General features: G+C 48.0%; 1 protein-coding gene across 1 annotated transcript in view; it reads left to right on the top strand.

Moving 5' to 3' along the window:
- TOMM20 (translocase of outer mitochondrial membrane 20) overlaps window positions 1-16,441 on the top strand; it is a 36,042-nt gene extending 19,601 nt beyond the window's left edge. Inside the window, exon 6 of the transcript XR_012673082.1 lies at window positions 15,638-16,441. The gene's annotated coding sequence lies outside the window, so the exon portion shown is untranslated. The remainder of the gene's footprint in view (window positions 1-15,637) is intronic.
- The last annotated feature ends 6,142 nt before the right edge of the window (window positions 16,442-22,583 follow it).

Raw genomic sequence — 22,583 nt, 5'->3', positions numbered from 1 at the left:
ATGGAGGATCTCCCTCTGGAAAAAAAATACAAAAATAAGATAATAGCTATGTTTTTTCCCCTAAATATCAGCTTTTGAGTTTGGTTCTGGCCCTCGGTATAAACTGGAAGAGTGTCTGGAGGAAGTCGGGGGAACCACGCTGCTGCAGAGCGGCTGCCAGGAGCGGTGGGCCCCAGAGACTGCCTTTCTGCGGCAGGGCGAAACGCCCTCGCGAAGCCTGTGTGGTCTTCACGGGAAGGGAGGAACTGAGCAAACCCACTGGAAACCGGCGAGGGTGTTGTAATGTTTTTTGGACAGCCGGTTTCAAAAACCAGCGACTGCCTCTCTCTCTCTCCCCCCTGGCAGGCGCTTCCCGTGCCATGACATTGAGGGAGGTGGTGGTGACTGATGTAACCGCGGCTGGGGAGGGTCACTTGCCCAACACGCAGAGGCTGGCCGACGGCCAGAGAAATTTGCTAAGGCCGGATTTTCTCACAACGGGCTCCCTGTCCCTGTGCACATACCTGTAACTGGGCCAGGTGCTTGGCACGGCCGCCTCCCCAGACGAGTACACGAGGCAGCAGAGCTACCCAAGCCAGGAGGAGGAGAAGAGGAGGAAGAAAAGGAAGAAAATTTTGTTCTTGTCCCATGCGAATGCAGACCTGATAACGTCCCTAAGCACGCGTTGTTTGTGTCACCATATTGTAATTAATAACGATGCCTGTTCGCTGAAGCCAGCTGTTCTTTGTGCTAATGGCAGGAGGCATGGGGGAGAGGGTGAGGAGAGGCCTACTAGGTTTTTTGCTGGATCACCACCTTTAAGTTATTGTGACAGACCTTTAAAAGGATCTCTTTGTATGAACTGGAATATAATGCTCAGCTGGGCTCTTAAATTCTGGCTGTGTTGAGAAGAGAGATCCTTTCATATCGATTGTCATTTCGTATGCAGTTCAGGCACCGACTTGTAGAAAATCTGGGCCAGGAGAGATATCATTAGGTATTTATGGGGGTTTGGTTGGCTCAGCAGTCAGTTTTTCCATTGTCATGCCGTGACAGTAGTGCATTACATACACCCTCAGGAGACATCCTTCTGCTTCCACAACAATAAAGGACTTTTTTCTTTTTCTGACTCATCTTCAGCTTGAAAAAAAAAAAAAACCAACCACCACCAGTAAATATAATTAGCAACAGGCAGATATACTGTACGTAGCTCTCAGAGCCCATTGGGATAGTTCCTGTTAAAATGTATGCTCGTGGTTGCTCACCCCGTGCTTAGACCTCCAGTTGCATTCCTGATTATACTTAGATGTTTTAACATAGCCTGGTGATGTTGTAGGCTGAGGAGCCATTTCTAGTTTGGATAAAGAGGAGGAATATATTTAATGCTGGGATTGTCTTTTATGCACACACAGGAGCTTTGGCCAGACTTTCAGCTCACAAGGCAGGTGAGTACAAATGGCTGCGCTGCGCCGGATGCGAGGTCCACTTAGCTCTTTATCCTGCCTCTGACAGGGGCCAGCAGCAGATGCTGTGAGAAGGAGGACAAGAAACAGAGCAAGTCTAGACTGATCCTGCCCCAATGTGCCCTCTTGGCTCCCAGCACAGCTATTCTCGCTCACCAAAGGACAGGAGAGGAGGCAACTACTGCCTTTAGTCCTTCTGTTCCCCAGCCATCTCGGGCCCACGCTGCGCAGTGGCCCCTGTTTGCTTTGCTTCCCAGATGTGGCTCGGCGTGGGATGCTCTGCTTCACTTCGGATCCACGTGGTCACGTGCGGACTTCTGGGTTAAATGTGTCCTGGCCCCCTCAGTATTTCCCTTATGTAAGTGCGATGGAGCCGGGAGCAGGTGGCGCGCAGCTGGGCTCTGCTGTCTGCCAGGTGGGTGTTCCCTTACACCACGAGCCAAAGTCCGCGCCATCCCAGTTAGGGGCTGCTGCCCGTCCCGCGTGTGCCATTGGAGCACCGCGAAGCCAGGACCCAGCCTTTGGGTCCATATTTCACCTCGAGGTGAAGGCTGATGCCCGTCACATGGCTGCGAGCAGGCCAACTGGGAGATTAGTATGGCTTTATTTATTTATTTATTTTAACCTGTGACTAAGATGGGGGAGTATTTGGATGGGAGCTGCTCCTCCCAGAAAAGTGCTGTTTATATTTCAGTCTCCTGAGCAGAGTCAGTTGGATCTGAAGGGCTCATAACCCAGCAGTGGTATGTGGGCTCTGCTGGCATGTCCTCACGTAACCTGGCGTTCACGCTGCCGGACAGAGTGTGGGCTGGTTGTTTGCTCATCCCGAGCGCAAGTGGCCAGAAGTTTTCCTCTGTATTCCTGATTGCTGAGCTCAGAGGGGTGGAGGAGAGGAAGAGCAAGCTTTCATCTGAAAGTGGCTAGGCATTGCGTAGGGCCGTACCTGGGGTTACGCTGAGAAAAACGTGACAGTGTGGGTGGGGTGATGGCTCTATAGCCACAGACAATATTGCAGGGCTCACCTGTACAGCATGTGTTTAGCACAGTCACTAGTAACTGCTCTGTGTGTAAGCAAGTCAGTACCTGCTGCCATGTGATCAAAGGGAGAGATGCTTTTAGAAACATGCGAGGGTGGCATGAAAAAACAAGTCAGCTGAAGTATCCGTAGCTTGTAGGGCACCTGTGGGCTAGTAGACACAAGTGAAACAGTGCACAGAAACTCCTCAAATATCGAGCTGGTGGTTATTTCCATTATCTCTACCTACTTCCACCTGTGTAAGCTACTTATTTCTTTGAGATCTTGTCAATTCAAGACCCTGGCTGTAGACACACCTAATCTCTAGGGGAAGGGCAGAGCCAGCTCAGCCAACTTTGGTGGAAAATTATCTCCCAATGGGAAAGTCTTGTTCTCTATGGCAGGGCAGAGGGCAATGCAGAGAACTAGCCAAGAAGCATTTAAAGCCTGGGGCTTTAAATAGCACCTGACTAGGTGGCTAGCGAACTAATGATATATGGGGAAATAGGATTTTGTATTCTTGAGATAAGGGAAGTTTGGAGGATACTGTCCCCATATGTCATCAGTTGCTAAAACAAGTCTCCTGGAAATGTAAAAAGCCTGTCTCTCTCCCCTCCTTGCCCTATAGCAATATAAGTAGCACAACTTCATCTGAGTTTTGTGATAAATAAATGAGTAATCCTGCCTCCAAGGCTGTCTGGGACTTCTGCGCCACATCCTTGCTCCAGCTTGTACAACAGTACAGTATTTTACAATGTCTGGGATGGAGAAGATTTCTTCTGTGTAGTGTACTGTGGTATGTTCACTGGTCACAGCGTTGTCTGTGGGGTGAGAAATGGGGCAAGACTCCTCTCAAGCCATCGGTCTTGGGCTTTTTCTGTTTTAGCACTCTAATTCTTTAGCGAATCACCTGGATAGCTAATGACTGGGGTCAGGCCTGTTGGCCTTTGGTCAGCAAACTAAAACCTGTTTTCTTTTTCTGAGCCAAGTTTGTAAACAAGGCATAGGCCAGAACTTCTTTTAAGCTGTCATGGCAAGGGCTGGAAAATAGGAAGAAACCAGTGCCAGCTCAAGTGCAGTGTGTGCTGAGAGTGGTGCTCTCATTTCCAGCAGGGAGGACTTTGGCATCCTAAACCAGCAGCTGAGCCACGGCAGAACCAGCAGCAGAAACCCTCCAGAGAAAGGGGACTGTGGAAACTTTCCCTTGTGTTGGTGGTACCTCCTGGTCAGGGCCCAGCAGCTGTGGGACTGCAGGGAAAGTTTGTGTGGTGCTTGCTCATGTGTTTAGTGAAGGGTCTGCAGGCTCCAAGCTGCCTATCCCCTCTTGCTCGTGAGCTGCTTAAACTATATCTTCAGTGGAAAGTACCTGGAGGAGAGGAAAAGCAGCTTTCTAACCATGTTGAGGTTAGCCTTTTGTCGGCGAAGAAAGACCTAGACGTTAGTGGTGCTCAGAGGTGCTGGCTGAGCCAGGTTTGATCTTGGGAACACCTATGTAAAGATGGGGTATTTCCCAAGGAGGCAACTGTGTAAAACTGGTGTAAATGAGGCCAGGCTCATGGGGTTCTGTTCTCCAAATATGAGTTTTATATTGAGGTCAGTGGGAGGCAAAGGTGTGTCAGTCTTTGGCTGGATGTTTTTTTTGCCACTGCTTAAGCACAATGGGGAACCTCGGGGAAGCCTTCCCGAATGAGTGGACTACCTGCACCTTGTCTGATTTAGGTCCCTCTGGCTTGTGCTGACGCACAGCCTGGCGTCGGCAAGCTTTCTTGGTGTCTAGTTCGCTGCTTCCATTTGGTTAAAACATGCAAAGTGTCTTTCAGAAAGAAGGAATGGGGTTAGGAAGAGGAAGCTGTGTGAGTCTTAGTTTGCATTACTGAATCATGCCAGGCTTGGTTTGGTAATTCCCTCTCTCTAGGTCCAGAGTTTCAGTGGATTCAGGTTTCAGCCCAGCACAGCATCAATAAATCCATTCTTCCAGGAAGGTCACACTTACTTTCATTCCATCTCTCCCCTTCTCCCTGGAAGAGTAAGGCTGTTTAACAGCAACAAGGGTTCAGGGTGCAATCTGAGCGGGAGGAAGCACCTTTGCTGTTTCTTCTCCTTTTGCAAGCAGGCAGGGACAGCTGCCTCCTTTCCTCACGTAACCACTGAACTGTCCGGCTGCCCCTACAAGGGTTCAGCTGCCTGTACCTCGAACGGAGGCCAAGACCAGTTGCAAGTGCTCAGGACCTCCCAGGACCGGCCCTCGACTTAGTTTTCCCTCCGGCTCCACCAGCTCAGGAGGAGTACCGTGCAGTCGTGATAGATTTGGAGGACGTGCTTTTACTGACAGTGCCTAAGGAAAATTTGAGGTGTCTGATGACAGCGTATTTGTGTCTTAAAGCTGCTCTGTGGTGCTGAAGGACAATTACTGAAATGAATAAATAAATGGACCGAAATAAAATTCAGGAAAGAAAACAACTCAACGGGAAAGTTATGAACGTAGCCGTCAGCCTGGTTTTGTTCATTTTGGGTCAGGTGACAGTCGCAGGCACAGAACTCAGTGACATTCAAACCTTTCTCTATAGGTGAAGGGACACAAAATGGGATCTAATTTATTCGTCATGGGGCATCACTTTCTGGCATTCTTTTTTTTTCTTGGCAAGAAACTGTGGGTAATTTATGTCAATGTCTTCAAAGACATATTCTTGTTACTCTCACAACTGTGACCTTGTATCCAGCTAAAAGAGTTATAGCGGGTAACCAGTGAGATGCTCAGCTGACGTCCACAGGGCAGATTTTCCGAGCAGCAGCTATGCTGGCAGGGCTACCTGCCATGCTGTCCAGCCACGTCGGTGCCAAGTGATTCTGGGAAAATGCGGGCAATGACGCCACAGACCAGTAACGACGGAGGTGAATTCCTGGAAGACGCCTTACCAAGAGCAGCAGCCCATGGTGCGACGTACCGTGGGATGCGCTACTGTAGGGACAACTGAAACGTGGGAGGAGGGGTCAGACCAGTCACACCGGCATGTTGCCCTGTCCGCACAGCAGGCAGCAACCTTACTGAACCAGTCGCAGAAAATTGGCTGCCTTGGCCGGGAGGAAACAGCTTAGCTGTCACAGCTTTCACTCAGAATTAGCTATGAGCTGGCCAGGCATAAATTGCTTTTAGAGTTAGTCCTGGCAGCTGCATTACCAACAAAGCAAAAATTGTCTGAGGAACAAGGCTCGGGTTCACACGCTTAAACCCTACCTGTCATAAGGTTGCTAAACTTTTCCCTAGGGCTGGTACTACAATATTTACTGTATTGGCATGCTGTCTTTTCTGTTCGACTGCTGCATGATCGTATTATAACATGTCCTGTTGACAAGGACTAAACTCAGATCAAACTGCGTAAAGAGATAACTGTGGCCTTGATCGCTCCATGGTGAAACCAGAGTAAATTACTGGATGCCAAATGAGTTATTCCCTGTTTATTTCAGATTAAACAAGCTTAGAATCTGGCCTTCAGATAATGTTATTTCTCTAATTCAACTGGGTCATATTTATAAATTCATGTAGTGGTCAAAATGATCCAATAAATGCCAGCACACAATCCCAGCGCTTGCAAAACATTGAATGTATATATTGGCACTTTTTCTGTTTGCTGACTGCAGGACAAATAGGTTTCGTATTGGGACATCAAAGTCTGTTTCAGCAACTGGATGCATGACAAAGCCATGTTATAATCTGGGTACTGATTACAGCATTGAAACATGTTGGCTCAGCATGCGGTAGATTTGGATGCGTAGATAGATCAACTTTTTAGTGGCCTATGGCTTGATTTCAGCATGGAGAAGGTTGTCAGCATATTTGTGCTAATTAAGGAAACAGCATGGGAAACTCCTTTCCACTGCAGATACAGCCAGAGCTCAGGAAATGTCATTGCTCCTCAATGTTTTTTGTAACAGCCAGTTTGTCTTGAAGTAGAGAAGCAGCTTTGTGTCATAGCTGTATTTCTAAACTGCACTGAAGCTTGTTTGGGTCTTGTCCAAGTCTTGTGTTTTTACCTGTTTCTGTTAGGTCACAAACACATTAGAAGAGCGTTTTAGCTGTATTTGGGGCCGGCAGTGCAGGGTTAGATTCTCTGTCTTGATTTGGTTTATTTGTATTGTTGACAGTAACTGAACACCAAGAAATAAACACAAGTTTGGGCTCATGCTTTGCTAGAAGAACTTCCATGCTGCTGAAAATAACGCTTTTGCCCAACACTGCCCTTTTTCATTCAGGCAGTGTTTTGGATATGTTATGCTACTCTTAAGATATTCCCACATTCAAGTTCCCGAGAAGGCAGGCTGAAACGTTGCCAACTCTGGTAAGTCCTTTCTGTTACACTGAGTCAGCTGCTGTGATTTTACCTTTGCTCTTGGTCAAAGTATTACACTCTATTATTTTTTTGTTCTTTTTTTAAACATAAGAAATTGCAATACAAGTGTTTTATCCGTGTGCCTACATTTCCTCCTGCTTCAATGACAAAAACAGCACATTACTTTTATTATTAATAAGACAGGTACACCTAGAAGCCCTTGATGTTTTCCCAAGGGATTCACAGCCCAAACATAAAGGAAAAACAAAAATGGGAGAAGTTAAGCGCCTTTATTTGCATTTATGAACAGGGAACTGAGGTAACCACAATTAAAGGGGCACTTAATTCCTTCTTATTGAAAGGCCAAACAAAGAAGTCTTCAGTGAGGCTAAAAATAGACCCAGGACCAGCAGGTCTCTGTTCTGCAGACGGCTCTGAACACGGTTCTGCTCACCGGCCCCAGCAGTGCCCAGTCCAGCACAGCCATATGTCCACGTGCCCCTCTGCCTGAGCTCAGGCCAGCAGCCCAGGTCTTTGCCAGCACCTTCACTAGGTCAGCCCAGTTCTCCTGTTCCCGGTAGAAGGTGCTCCCAGAGCTGCTGGCCTTCTGCCCCCTCCACTTTAATAAGAATTCTTGCTGAATCCACGTCTGCAGTGAGGGCTTGTGATGGCTGCTTGTATTGACCGTTGAAGGCCTGCAGAATGGCAGCTGCTGAGAAACAGCTGCCATGTGTAGGAGGTCATGGCAGACCTTCCCCAAGTGCCAGTCCATGGGAAGAGTTTTGCAGCTCTTACAAGTTGAAGGTGGAGTCAGCTATAACCTGACTTACCTTCCTTGGCATTTTGAAGTCTGGTGAAACATGATGCATAATGACACTTATTCTGCCTTTGCAAGTAGGAGACTGCCTTTGTGCCGAAGTGTCTCATCAGTGAACCTCACCTCAATGCAGAGTGCTTATTCAGATGTAACCATGAAAATGAGGGCTGGCTAAATAATGCCTCTGGTTGAAAGGATCCACTGAAGCTCATTATAATGATCTTAATGACTTCCAATTCAGCTGTGTCTGTGATACCAGAGTGCAAAGGTAATTATGGAAGTGCTAAATACTATTATTATTTGATATTAGTGACAGGGTGGGGATGAGATCTGGTAAGTCCGTCCCCCATCTGGCCTAGAGAGGAATGAGGGTTGCCCCCTTCCCTCCACCCCTCTCAAGACCTGGGAAGGAAGGACTGTGCAGGCAGGGTGGAGCCAGGACTCTGCTACCTCCTCCAGCTGCGGCGACCTTGCTCTTACTTTGCCTCCGTGGTGTCAGGAGGTGGCTCCTTTGCACAGCAGGAGCTTTGGTGCACGTGCAGCAAACTGGGAGAAAGGAGAAATGTCCCCACACCACCCTTCCTGCTTCCATCTTGGCAGCAGAGGAAGTAAACACGCTGTCTCTCTCTGTCCCCCGCTGGTTTTGCTGGACTTTCCCTCAGTGTACTCTGTCTCTCCTGTGGCCCTCTGGTACTACCTGATGTTGCTGGTTTTTCCCTTCATGCTCTCTCCTTACCTGTTTGATCTCAGCTGGGCCCCACCAGCACAGGCGCTCCCTTGGCTTGCACGGGATTTCCGTTTCCTCTGTGTTGGTGGCTCAGACTCTGAGGACGAGGAAGGGGGCATTCAAACCTGGCTTTGAGTGGGGTCTCGGACAAGATGACCTCCTGAGGTCCCTTCCAGCCTCAATTATTCTGTGATTTGGAGGGCCTGGCTCGCTACTGACATTGTTCTAGCTCGGGAAAGTGCTAACCCTTTGACCTATGAGGAGTTTTTAAGGAAACAGTGATAACTTACATCGTTAACAATTTGCTGCCTGACTTTTGTGTATGGCCCAACAGGCTACATGATCTGCAGGAACCCTCCGTGCTGCCAGGGTCTGTACGGCAAAGCTGCAAGCACCAGCCTTGCAGGCCCTCCCGAATCATGGGTGAAATGGTGAGAGCACATTCAATTAGCTCTGCTCACTGACCATGCCAGCCTGCGCTAGGAGAAACCCGTGCGGCAATGAGTCAGACTCAAATGATTACTTGACCCAAAGGAAGGCTTGATGATACGCTGAGGCTGGGACACACCAGCAGTGATTATAGAATGATTCACTGCCTGCGCTCTGCCATTCAAAACATCCGCTGCGTTGCACAGGCAGGGCCATTCACGGAGGCTGCAATGAGGAAGTGATATTTGCACCTTTAGCTGCCACCTTCTCACCAAACCTTTCAGCCGCTGCCTCTGGCGTGGCACTTGTCTCTCCCTGGTCATGCTGACACTAGAGAGGTTTGCTGGCAGGGACCAGCTCCTTGACGCTGCCATGTGACTACAGCCAGGCACCTCCTGCTGATAACGTCCATCCTCATCCTAAGAGGGTTTGGCCAAAAGTGTAGTGCAGCCGGGCATCCCCCCAATGCCATCCTGTGCAGTGTGGAAGCACTCAATTGGACTTTAATGCTAAACTAAGGGGCAGGTGGGAACTCAGAGTCAAAGTCCTTTAATTCTCTGTGCTCCAGCCCGTAATTTGCACATCATTCTTCAAAACCCTTATAAATTCTTTGCACTGCTGTTCCCACTTCCATTTTTCCTGCTGTCAGAAATGTGAAGCTCACACAGCCCAGACTGCTTCTGTGTTTCCTTTACAGAGGGGCCCATAGCCTGCTGTCTCTTTTCATTTCTCACGCTGCTGTCAATATTTTCTTTCTTCGTTTTCCTCCTACCTTTTTGTCCTTCACTCTTCCTCTCCTCTCCTCTCCTCCAGATTTTCTCCTGCCAGATACGTGCACTCATATGGTTTTACCAAAATGGTCTGAGTGCACTGACTGCACCTATCTTGTCCTGCTAAATGCTTCCCAAAGTGCTGATATTACTGCATGCAGAGCAGGGAAGTCCTCAGCACCTGGCAAGTACCATTTCTCCTGACCCAGGAACTGATACTGCTTGTGGCAGTTTGCTGGAGGCACTGGTAAGATCTGAGGCACGGAAAGTTTACTCATGTTGGCTGGGACTCACAAACGTGTTGGGGCTAATAACGCACATGGCTTGTATTGTGCTTTCTCTGAAGCTAAGTTGAGCAACGTGTTAGTTAACAAGCTAGGCATTACTCAGAGCTCCTAAACCTCGTGTTTTGCCAGTGACAAAGCTGCAAACTTGTAGTACAACACTCCCGACATTTTCTGTGTAGTGTAATGGCCAAGCTCCAGCAGAGTTGTGCTCCATCCTCTTCATCTTACAGTTCTGCCTGGACTTTTTTCAAATTTAAGTCTTCAGCTGTCATGCATTCTTGCCAGCTATCTGTACGTCTAAATAACTAGACTGGAAAATAATCTATCTATCTGATGAATTTAGCCCTTTCTTCCTGTGAGTGAACTGTCTTCAGACTGTCTTTAAAATGTATTTTACGTGCAGTAGTATTATTTGTGCTTTGTCTGAACGTGTGCTAGCTATGGATTCTCTGTGTGCTCCTGGATATAACTGTGGTTTTAAGTACCCACTGCTGGTTATTCATAGCGCACATTTAGTCATTTAACAAACATGGTATTAGTTCTGCTCTCTAAGTGGATGACTAATACTCTTATAAATAGGAGGAATGTGATCTGTAAGGTCACGTGAATGTTCCAGTGTGAACATATCCCTAAACTATGAGACTTCTCATTCCAGGAGCATGCTTGCAAAAAAGAAAATGCTCATTATTAGGAAGAAGGAAAAGGGTTCAAAACCCATTCAAGCAATTTCTCTGCTTTAAGTCAAACAATTTGCAATTGTTTGTTGAGTTTTGCATTGCAAAAGGTTTTTGCAATGTTTGCTTTTCTCTGCAATCTCTCCTGACCTGCTTGGGAACATAGGAATTGCCCCGTTGGAACAGTCCTGATCTCTCTCCTGTGCCGGTGCCCTCTCTTAGAACATAACAGGGCCTGAATGTTTCTTAAGTAGATATAAGAAACATCCTTTAACGTTCTTCCTAACCTCTTTTACATCCCATTGGAAAGCAGGACAACACCTAATACTGGATTCCAAAGGAAATGAGAAGAGTGCACAGTACAGCTTTCTGTACTGCCTGTAAACCGCTGGCTTTCCTCAGCTTAGTGCTGTTGAGAGAAGGTACTGTGCTGCCCAGGCGGTGGAGGAGGAATGGGGGGTGCTGCTTCTGAGGTGGGGTGCTTGCTAACAGAGACTCCTGAGAGGTCGGGTTTCTCTGTTGGAGAATGCAGGAGGTAAAATGCAGCAGATCAGCTATGCAAGCACCCTCGTCTTTTCATTTTTATCACATGAAAACAAAATAACTGAATGCTGCTGCTCTCCGGCCATTGCAAGGTTTGGTTTATATTCACAGGAACGCAAGGCTAAGGAAGGAAGGACCAGTGGTCTCAGGACGTCCAGCTTCATTTCATGGCTGTGCCACAGACTTACTGAGGGTATGTCTGTAGCGTATGCTTAGCCCAGGTTTGAGCCCAGTCTATCTTCATGCACTGCCTGTTTGGGCAATTAAAGTCCTCGGCTAGCCTGCAGCACCCCTGTGGCCGAGTCAGAGGCCCTCCTTAGTTGGAGCAGTGAAGGGAGGGCCATCATGCTGGGCGTATGGTATACATATGCCATAAAGATGGCATTCCCTGTTCACAGACTTATCGTAATTTTGTCCATGCCTATTTTACAGTTACAGAAATGCATTAGCATTAAAATACGTGGGCTAAAAGCAGTCAGTTGTGTCCTATAGTCTCCTCCTGCCAGCCCTTGTCTTGACTTTAGGTTGCAGATTAGGAAGGACACCTGAAGATCTGGGTCCCCCCAAGCAGTCTATACACAGTCAAGAAGTCCCAGAGATATGATAGACTATATGTGATGTTTCTTTCTGAGCACACGACATGTTACCTAACTTCAGCAGTCTCAGAGGTTTGACTTCAGTGGAAGATGGTATATATGAATGACACTTGATTGAGAAGTGCGTATGCAGGGCTTATGAAACAGTGTGCATGTCTGCATGTGTGTGCATTAAAATAACAGGGCAAAGGTCACTGCAATATAGTATTTACCTGCTGGCTCAGATTTATTTGCATGCCTTAGGGGCTCCTGGCTCTTGTCTCTCAGATTTTGTTCCTAGAGAAAATTTTGGTGCGAAGGACTGTGTTTGAGGGTGCTCTCCTATGGCTAGCGCCGGGGGGCTCAGTGGTACATTCAAACTGAAATCAAATGTTCCACCCAGGTTATTCTGAGTGTGCCGACATTTGCTTGTTTGTGGGTGCATCTGTATTTCTCCTCTCCCTTGGTCGGTAGCAGAAGCATTTTTCTTATTGATGGCAAGTAGATGGTAGTGGTGGGGCCAGGTCTTGTTTGTGGCTACTGGCCAGCTGACAATGGACAGTGATAAAAACACAGAACAAGATGGGAAGAAAGGAACGGATAGTTCCTGATACACCTGATAAGGATCAGGACGACACTACATGTGGTATATACATACTTGAAACCTACACACATAAACACACAAAAGAAAACATTCAGGATGTGGAATCAGGTTCTTCCACAGAGCAGCCACAATTACATAAAGAAACAAAAAAGGATTTTTTATACTGTGGTGCTGGCAATCAGCCTCCCCTCTGACTGCGCCTGGGAGAAGAGTGTGTTAAGTGTGAGCTGAATAAATGATCCGTTTGTGACCAGCACGGCAGACACCTGTGTAGCACCTCACTGCAGCACCTTCCTATGCCTGGGTGTCGGGGACAGGTGTCATGACTAGTCAAATCAAACCTAGTTACAGCAGATCTTGAGCAAGATCCTCAGAGGTGACTGTTGGAAAAATGCACCTACATGTTCCAGATAGATCTTTTTTCAGCGCTGTTCAAATCTTGCTCTCTACACTTGGACAAATGCAGACCTGGTTTTGCATGTTGTGGGGCAGTTGCAACAGGAGCCATTTTGCAAAGGAGGAAGGAGTAGCTCCCACCCTGCTCCCGAGCTGCCAACTCTCTCCTGGGGTTTGAGAAAACCAGAAAGTAAGCCCCCCAAAACTTTCTCCTTTTCCACGGTGACACACCAGAACAAAACAGGATTTCCTTTGAAGCAGTAACAGGACAGGCTTTGCAGCATTCGTACAAGGGTGAATTTAGATGCCAGAGAGTGCGTTTCCCTTCCTACATCTTTCTTTTTCATTTTCATAAATCTGTGTCAATTTTTAAAGAACCTATTTTTGAGGGAGGGAAAGGGGACAGAACAAGTGATGAGCTATTCAGAGCTAAAAGAAGAGATTCATGCTGCCAGAGGTAAGACAGTAGAAAAATGTGTCAGTGTAGCAGATGATAGTTCTCCTCTCTTAATGCCTCTCCTGAAGCATCAAGGTATATGTGTTTCTCAGAGGGGCTGTACATCTCAGAGGTAGTCTATGAACTGCATGTTGAAACGGTTGCCATGGCAGTGACTGAGTGTAAGTTACAAAGCGCGATTAGCCAGAGTTGGCCTAAATAGCTGAAGGGAAGGACGAAAGAAAGAAAGGAAAAAAAAGGCCAGGGACTTTCTGTTATTTCTAATACAGATCCATCAGCATTCGACCGTGCCAGGAAGAGGAAGCGGCGCTGATGGAGAGGAGCTTGCAGGAGCGTGCTCCGCACCCCAGCCCCAGCTGGGTACCACCAGCAGCACACGCTGCGAGGGGACCTTCGCCCCCTTACAACCTGCCAGCGCAGCAGCTGCGCGCGGGGGAAGGGCCGTTAGTACAGACCAGTCCTTTTAGCGTTGATCCGGTGGAATGGTACTTCTCCAGAGTCGGAGAAATGGTACTTCTCCAGAGTCGGAGGCGAGGCCAGAGCACTGCTCGGCCTTCAGCAACCCAGAGAGCACGGTCACAGCGCTCTCCTGGCTGATGCGTGGTGTAGCCACATTAGAAACTGGGCGACCGGCCTGCAGAGAGGTTGCAAGGCTTGCCCCAAGTGTCACAGAGGGCTGCTAGCCTGGGTGGGGTGTTAATTGGTGAACTCCCTGTCCCTAGAGCCATTCCAATTCTTCTAGCCCACTAACCTACGTCTGCTTGAAGCATGCCTCTGAAAGGTATCCCATCTTCATTTGGAGCCTGAGAATTGGAGAACACAGCCCTTTTTGTTAATTCATTGCAGTGGTTAATCACGCTTGCTCATTAAAAAAAATAATTGCACCTTATATCTAATTTAAATGTGTATGGTATTAGCGTTCAGCCTCTGGTGCATGCTGTGCTCTTCTCTGCTATATTTAAAAAAAAAAATCACTTCTTGAGATCCTGTGGGTTTGCTGTGAAGGTTTCTTATGCACTAGAGTCACTTTCAAGCTTGTTTTTCAAGAAGTGAAGAAGCAGAATTCTTTCTCTCAAAGGGTTTTCTTTTAGCTCTTCTCAGGGAAAAGTGGAAGACTGGCAGACTAAGGTGAAGACGTCTCAATACCAGGTCTGGCTGGAAAAATGTCCTCTCTAGGTGCTGTAGAGTGCCACATTAGGGGGGCAGATGCCCAGTGTAAAATCAACAGAAGAGATTTATGCAAGCTGAGAGTATGCAGGTAGGTGTTTGCAGAAGCAGAACCTGTTAGCCCGATTCTCTTCTCTCATAGCTTTATAAAATAGAAAAGTTTAATTTACATTAGCCTGGAGTGCTTCTGGTTCTTAGTCGTTTGAGTGAGATAAGATATGAATCTACTCAGGCCAATCCATAACATTTGACCACTTACCAAGGATATTTTTCTCCCCTCCTGTCCTAAGGGATCTGTAGGTTCCTCCTCTAAGAGGAGTACAAACCAGCAGTACTTACTGTGGTTAATGGGCGTCTGTTTTGGCTGGCAGAGATGGGTGAGAGAGATCATATGGCCTGCACTTTAGGAGGAAGAAAAGAAAAACCCACAAGACACCTATTTGCCCTGCATATCAGGTTGGCTTTTGCTGTTATTTGCAGGAGTCTCTTCCACTTCTTGCGCCTCCTAAATCCTCGTCATCCAGGTTTGAGAGCTGGGACTATCTCCTTTGGCACCAAGTCAACGATACATATTTTAGCACCAGCAGCCATTCATATTTTACATTAGTGTTCCTCTCTGTTCCTTTCAAGCAATAATCGTAAATATCACCTTTCATTCCTAGAGCGCCTTTCATCCCAGGGGCTCCCAAAGCACTTTCCAAGCTTAACAAGCTTATTGTAGAGTACTCCTTTAGAAAGGGTGAAACTTGCTTCCCATTAAAGCCTGATTTTGGGAAGAAAAACTCCGAATTATAATGTCTTCAATACACGAGGGAGCCTTTGCAGCTGTTATTTACTGTACGTGTTCCCTTACCTAGAAAGATTGCTTCTTGCTCCTCCATCCCCCCATCTCCCCCAGCTTAATCCAGCAGTGCTCAGTTACCTGGGGGAGAAGAGTGCAAGTAATGAGAGATGATCATCCCCTGTGATCTGAGGAAGTGCTTTTTTTCTGGAATCCTATTGCTGCCCTCAGCAGTTTCTTCTGGCAACTCCATTTCCATCCAGCCTATTTTCTCTTTATCGGGGCAAATGTCCTAGGGCAGAGTTGAATGTCCTGTGGCTTTAGCCAGAGAGGTCACCATCCACGGTTGGGCTATGCTAAGGCTCATGTGAGAAACTGTAGTCCTCTTCAGGACAAAGTCAGCTGGCCTAATTTAAGTCACATTCCCCTGCAATCAAAGCAAAGGCGGTTGCTTTGCACTTTCAAATGGTCCTTTATTTGGGTCATCTGTGGGAACAGTAAGCCCAGACGAGAAGATTGTTGCTGGTAATTTCTGAACTGAAGAATTTGTTTCCTAATGAATCATATGATTAATTTTAGGGCAGCTTGAATCTGACGAGTGTCAATTTATTTTCATTGGTTTCAGGAGGACTCAGTATGGTGGGACCTGTCCATCTCATGATGCACAGAGCTTTCTTCCATGCTGGCCGTGTGGGAAAGTGGTGTCCCCTCTGCTTGGCTGAGAGAGGCCCAGGTGAGGCACACGAACACGAGAGCCTGTGGAACAAAAGCCCTATCTCTGGTTTAGTGCTTCAACCACACAAACATAATTTATCAATATAGATAGCTTTAGATGAAAGATACATCAAAGTGTATTTTTGGCTGCTGCCTTCAGAGGTAGTACTAAATCTCCTGGGGGAATGCAAGCAGTGAGATATGATCCAAGTATCAAAATCCCATCTTCTTACTGTCTCTCCTCCCCTCTCACACTGGTTGGGTTCACAGGGAAGACCTTGCTTGGGGTTGTTATGTCACCTATTCCCATCAGCAGATTTTGGTTCAGAAATGCATTTTCATTCTTTTCGAACAAAACACTGCCTATTTCAACACTAACTCTGAAGATCTGTAAATTGGCAAAGGATCCAAAAAGAATAATGAACCAGCAGTAACTGTTTACATTGGCTACCTTGTATAAGTGCTGATATTAGCATTTCTGAAAGGATTCATTCATCACTGAAAAAAGATTTGTACCTGTGAATAAGAGCTTGCTTGGGAGGACCTGTGTGCCTCCTTTCCTCTATCCACAAAGCTTACAAACATCAGGAGATGGTTTTGCAATGGATGTTAATGCATACCTATTATTTCAGGATGAGAATAAGCCACTGAAAATATTCCATGCCTATTTCTGATGGTGTAATGAAAGCAGCAGTAAATTTGAAGAAAAATCTTATTTATTTTCATGTGTCTTATTCGTTTATTTATTTATTTAGAGACCTGAATATATATATTGAAAGTGGCTCTCTTGGACTTTTTTTTAAACTAAAATCCTGCGATACAACCTCAAGCCCAGTGACTAGTTCTCATGTCATGGAAAATCAAGTAGACCATTGATAACATTTTGCCCTTTCCAGACTACGACCTCTTCTGGGGATGTCAGCGAAATAAACATACTTTTATGAAGTACCCTTAAGTCTTCCTTGCCTCCTGCTCTTTGTCACACTTGTTGCAATTTGCCTTAAATTAGTTGCCTTCACACCGAGGTACGTGATGCTGTTTTCCTTAAAAAAAGAGGTTTGTATGTTCTGCACTGTCCCAGCTGGCATGCCATGAGCCATGGCTCAGAGGTGGAACAGGTCCTCTGCATGGCCAGCAGCCAGTGTTTGTTCCATCCTCACACTGCAGGTCAGAAGTCTCTCAGCAACGGAGGACACATAACAACAGCATTTGTGTGGGAGACAAAAATGTTTAGTCTCTGTGGGATGCCTACATTTTGGCTAGAATTCCTTGGGTTTCTGTAGGATGAAGATCAAACTCTTTTTCAGGTGCCTTATTATGTTATAACCTCTAATATACCATTTTTCTTTTAACCTTTTGACTGCTTCACTTCTAGGCTGGAAGCAGCTGAGGGCTAGGGCTCTTCCTGGGCACTCACACAGCTCCTGGCACGGTACAGCTTCAGTTCTGGCAGGAGACTTAGGCCATTGCTGCAATCCGAACGCACATTTTGAAAAAAAAATGAAATGTCTGAAAGCTAACCTGCTTGCAAGTGCCCCTTTCATGCGAAAGATGATGCTTTGCAAGCAGTGCGTTTATAAAGCAGAGGAAGAAAGCAAGCGGGAATGAAATGAGAGACCAAGGACAAGCCTGCTGCCTTCTGTGGGAAATCTCCTCGGAGGGGCGCGAGTCTCTGAGATTTCCCTGGTGGAGTTTCTTCTCAAGCCTTTAAATTGTCGGGCAGGGGAAGCTGGGCCGATGGCTGACGAGGAACCATGAGGGTCATCCCCCCACCCAGAGAGGTAACGCGCTCTGCCTCTCAGGGGCCGTGATTTCAGCATGCAGCTCTGTTGCATGGAGGGAGCAGAAATAACGCTAGGAATCTCTAAAGGGGTGAGTGGGTATGTAAAAGGCCAGCGGTGCGCATAAGGGATTTCATTGTAAGCGGTCAGAGAAGAGACGCCTGCTCTGCAACAGGCAAACACTTCTCTGCACAGAACCAGGATAATTTCCCTTCAGTCTAGGGTGGATTGCCAGCAGTCTCAAATGTAATCCTCACGGTATTACTCCCAAAGATGAAACAAGGGTATTATGGGCACCGCCACTGAGGCAGGTAATCTTTAAATATAGCTGCGAATTGCCTAGTTTAATGCTAACAAACCCTAATGGTGAGGAAGGCAAGACAGGTAGCAGTACTGATACAGCATAATATAATGAGATGGCTGATATAAATGTGACTCATTCTAGCCAGAGGCTTTAGTATAGGAAGTCAGATAAAAGATATAAAAACAAATCTGAATTTTTTTTCCCTCCCAGTGAAGGTCACCGCCAGGAATAGCATGGGAAATAATTAATGGAGGAAGAAATGTTCCCCTTCAAATTAGAAGTATTGTCTTGCTTCACAGTTTTGTTCTCCTCTTTGGGATCCCGTAACAAACACTGGCAAACATGCAGGGCCTTTCTCCCTGAAGCCGCTGACGGATATCCCACCCGGCGGGTGGTGAATGCGAGGGACTGGCTGTGCAATGCTCACTGTGTCTGTTAATGGGTGTCCGCCTCGCTGGCAGTCCACCCACAAGCAGTGCACTGAATGGGCCTGGGAGACTGAATGGGGCTCCATGCAACGGCGGCCAATTTTCCTGGTCAACACGGAGGCGCAGTGCCAAGGCTGTGTGTGAGAACCCGTGCAGCCTGCTGCTGAGGGGGTTTCACCCCTTTCCCTCTGCTCCTGAGCCCTGGGGACGTGGTCTTCTTTCCAGCCCCAGCACAGGTCCTGCTCCCTCAGCCCCTATGCTTCGCGCGGGAGGACACAGCGACCATTCCACTTGCGGTGGCACGGGCTCTTCTCTACTCACCCCGTGGAGACCTGGGAGGCTCTGGGCTGCTCGTTTGCTCCCCATGACCAGCACTGCACTTACACATTTGCAAGGGGAAGCCACGCAGCCATGCCTGTGGTGCAGCGTGCATGCAGCACTACCCGGGGCAGGAGCGGTCCACGATGCAGCCCATCTGCTGCGCAGGAATGCCACACTGAAATTTAATTCCCTTTCCTCAAAGTGCTCTTTGAGTGGGGCTGGGCAAGGAGAGGAGCGAGTGCCTCTGCTTCATGTCACCACCCTGCAGGCTGGAAACTGGGCAGCTGTGGGGGGGCGAGGGGCTGCTGCTCCCTCGGGCACTGGTTTGTTTTCTTTCAGGCGGCCGTAGCAGGGAGGAGTGCTGGTGGGAAGCTCTGAGCTTCACACTCCCGACTAAAATCTCCTGCACATGACTCTGTCCCTTCTGCCACAAAGGACTGGTCATGTTTTCATTCTTGACTCCATGTGGCTGCTCTGAACATCCCAGTTATCCATGCGCAAACCAGCTGCCTTTCCCACTGCTCGGCTCTTGACAGCTCACCAGGCCTTCATCGCTGGTCAGCGCCCGCATGCCGGGGTCATTAAGGCAGTTAGCACAGTGCTAAGATACAGTCATTTTTGGAAGGCTTTTCTTTTGGGAGCCCAGGAGGTGAGAGTTCAGATCCTCCCTCTCTCAGCAGGGTCCTGACCCTGCAGTGGACTTTCAGAGGTAGGAGCACTGCAGAAGTCCCGAGTACCCCGGAGCTCCCATATAGCACAGGAAAAACCTATTACGGGAAAGCTGCTAATAGCAGAGATAAGCTCTTACTCACATTTTCCACTGGTGTTACAGACTCTGGAGAATCAGCTTGTTTCGGCCACGTTCCCAAACTTTTTGATGTTTATCCAAAACAAGCCTTTTCCTACCCCAAAATTGTCTAACCAAATGAAAGGAATGACCTCAGTTGCACAGATGCTCCTCTATCTGGTCCTACAACTAGAGTGGGGCCAAGACACAACCCCAGCTTGACTCCCCTCTTCTCCCCCAAAAGGAGCCATCTGAGGACTTTGAAGCTCAGTCCAGATCTGACTTGCACAGCTGACCCCTCTTTGTGGAGTGAGTAAAATCTTAAGGCAATTCAGAAATGTGGCCGTGCATAAATGTTGGGCATTTGGCTGGTAGTGCTCGTAATGCTGTTCAGCCTGGAGTATTTGGGCAACTAAGATCATTCCCATAAGGACGATCTGTCACTTGCATGTCTTCATGTTGACTAGAAGTTTGGTCCTTTCATTCTGCTCGCTTTCTCACTTTCCAAGGCATGTGTGTTGCTCTTCTAGCCATCTCCTTATGGTCATAAGATTTGGGGTCACATGTTCTCTTATCTGGGGTTTTCACAGCTGCTGCTCCTTGAAATGGTTGCAAGGGATGCCGAGTTGGGTGGGATGACCAGTTGATCTCAGGTTTCTTTCTTTCTATCAAGAAAGACTGTAAGACATATAATTCAAATACTTCTAGCTCACCATAGTCTTGTCAAACTCAAATGTTATGACTCCTTGTGAATGGAGGTTTGCGAGCTGTTTTACCACAGCTTTTGTTCTCTTTTTGGTGAAAAAAGAAGTTATGTAATTCAAGCTTTTCCTTCTTCCTTCTGTTTTTTGCACTCATATTTACCATATTTGCAGATAGACTGTGCCTATGTTAGCGGTTGGTGTGGTGCAGCAGGAGCAGATCCATAGAGGTGGCTGTTTGGTGCTAAGGACTCGTTATGTCAGGGGATTTACATCAGACTGCCTCCGTTCTGGTTCCCAGGGACTGGACGCTCATTAGGGGTTGGAGCGCAGGAGGTACGCTCCTGGAGTCCATCTCCTGGTTTCCTTTCACTCAAAGGGAATCCAGTTAAAAAAAATGATCTGTGGTGTAAATCAAAACATGGCATGTGCTTGTTTTTGTTTGCATCAGGCCTGAGTTTATGAGGAAAATCATAAACTGATGCAAACAAAAACAAGCACATAGAAAGACCGGTCAAGAGACCAAGGTCAAGAGACCAAGCCTAGAGATGTCACCTTACCCTGAGGTCCCACATGGTTCGAAAGTGTGCGCCAAACAGGTCAGTTATTTGGCTAGTGAAACAGCTGTTTAGCTTGGCTGAGTGTTCTCTTATTCTTTCTTGGATATAGCTGCTAATCTATTCTTCCCTCCTCATACACTTCCCCAACCTTCCCCTTTTCCAAACCCTCACTAAGCATATACATATATATACATATATATATATATATAAAAAAAAATATATGTGTGTGCGTAGGCAGTTGTGTCTGCTGCTGGGATTTCCTCCCAAACAATACCTGTTGTGCTGGCCACAGCGGTTCTCTTGGTTCCCATGCTCAGAGCAGTTTGAGTTTCCTGCTGGCTCAGCAGCAAGACTTTCAGGGCTTTTTATACTTCTTCTTCTTCGGGAGCCAAGCGGAGGAGCGCAGTTTGCCTGTGAATAGCGAGCTGGCTGGGCAGGCGGCAGGAAGCTTGCATACTAAACCGTGTGAACTTTGAGGAGGGGAGGAAGGAGGCCGGGGGGCCGCTGGCTGGGCTTCGTGAGGTGTTTGCTGCAGCCCTCTGCCTCATAAACTCATCGTCTCAGCATAGGGATGCTCCCCGCCAAAGGAACGAAAATATCTGTAAAATGGGAGTGGAAAGAAGCGAGAGAGCTGAAAATGGAATTATAGAGGAAACACAGGGAGGGCTTGGAGAGCAGAGAAGAGTGAGGAGGCTTGGGTTTTAATTATTCACGTGAAAACTTGTGCGTGGGTTCCCTGCACAGAGCGATGCCACAGCACCTTGTGCTGCACTGCTGGGCTCACGGGCCCACTTGCTCACCCCCTCGCTGCCCCAGCAGTGGCCGCACTGTCTTCTCTGGATAGGGGCAGCTTTTCTGTATTGCCCAGGCAAAATCAAAAGCACAGAAATGAAAACACACTTCTCTCTCCCCCCCTGCACTCTCCCCTTTACTCCTTTCTGTTGCTGTCAGTAAAAATTAATAAATAAGCGGGTTCCCATTGGCAAGGACCAGGCATCATGGTGTGGCTGTGAAAGAGGGGTTTGATGAGCAGCACCGTGAAACGCCAGCACCTGCTTGTCGGTCACAGGCGAAGCTGTCCCTGGAGCAGGGAGAGAGGTGTTTTGGCAGGTGCTGTGGCTCCGCTGCAGGTGCAGGTGCTGGGGGTATCCTTGGAGAAAGGTGGGAGACGAGAGGAAGGAAGGAAGGACGGGCTGAGCCCGTCTGCCCACAGACCAGCTACCTGCCTCCTGCTTGTGTCTGCACAAACAAACGAGGAAGAGGCTTTGCCCGTGCTTTGAAAATGAGGTGGCAGAGGATTGCCACCTGCATGCCACGCAGATGCTTCCTGAGCAAGGGTGGCTCGATGTGGGCACGGTGCCGTGGCGGGTGTTGGCGGGATGGCCCCGTGCAGGGAGAGCTGCTGCACTGGCCTGGCAGGCGCTGCTGGAGGGGTGGCAGGGGCTGCGGGGCAGGCACGAGCACCGTGCGTGTGTGTAGGATCTATTTTTAGGGTGATGGCATGATGGAGAGAGCCAGTGGGGGGTGGAAATGCTCAGACAGACCGGGAGATGGGGTGAGGCTCAGCTCGGTTAGTCATGCCGTAGCATCATTGCGAAGTGATGCGACCTTCCTGGCCTGATCCGAAATAACACCACCACACAGCTTTCCCTCTGTTTGGCAGTACCCTTCTCTGAGGGGTACTGAGATGCCCATTACTTCAGGCTCTAAATAATACACAAATATACAGTAAATCCGAGAAGCCAGGGCCCTTGCTCCCCTGCCCAGCTCAGCAGCACTCTGTGTCTAGCTCCCAACCAAGCGCTGAGCAAGGCGACACGTCTGCTTGGCACCTGCATCCCCCAGGACGAGTTGCTTTGCCCAGAGGTCCCCGAGCACTGCGAAGATGGGGAGATGCAGCTCCAGGTCCCAGAATGGGCTCGTGGGGAGCCAGTGGAGGTCCTGGGGAGAGCCACCCGCCGAGCTCGTGCCTAGG

This window comes from Calonectris borealis, chromosome 3, assembly GCF_964195595.1.
Source record: "Calonectris borealis chromosome 3, bCalBor7.hap1.2, whole genome shotgun sequence".
In the NCBI taxonomy this organism is placed as follows: Eukaryota; Metazoa; Chordata; class Aves; order Procellariiformes; family Procellariidae; genus Calonectris; species Calonectris borealis.
This window is presented reverse-complemented; position numbering and strand designations above follow the sequence as displayed.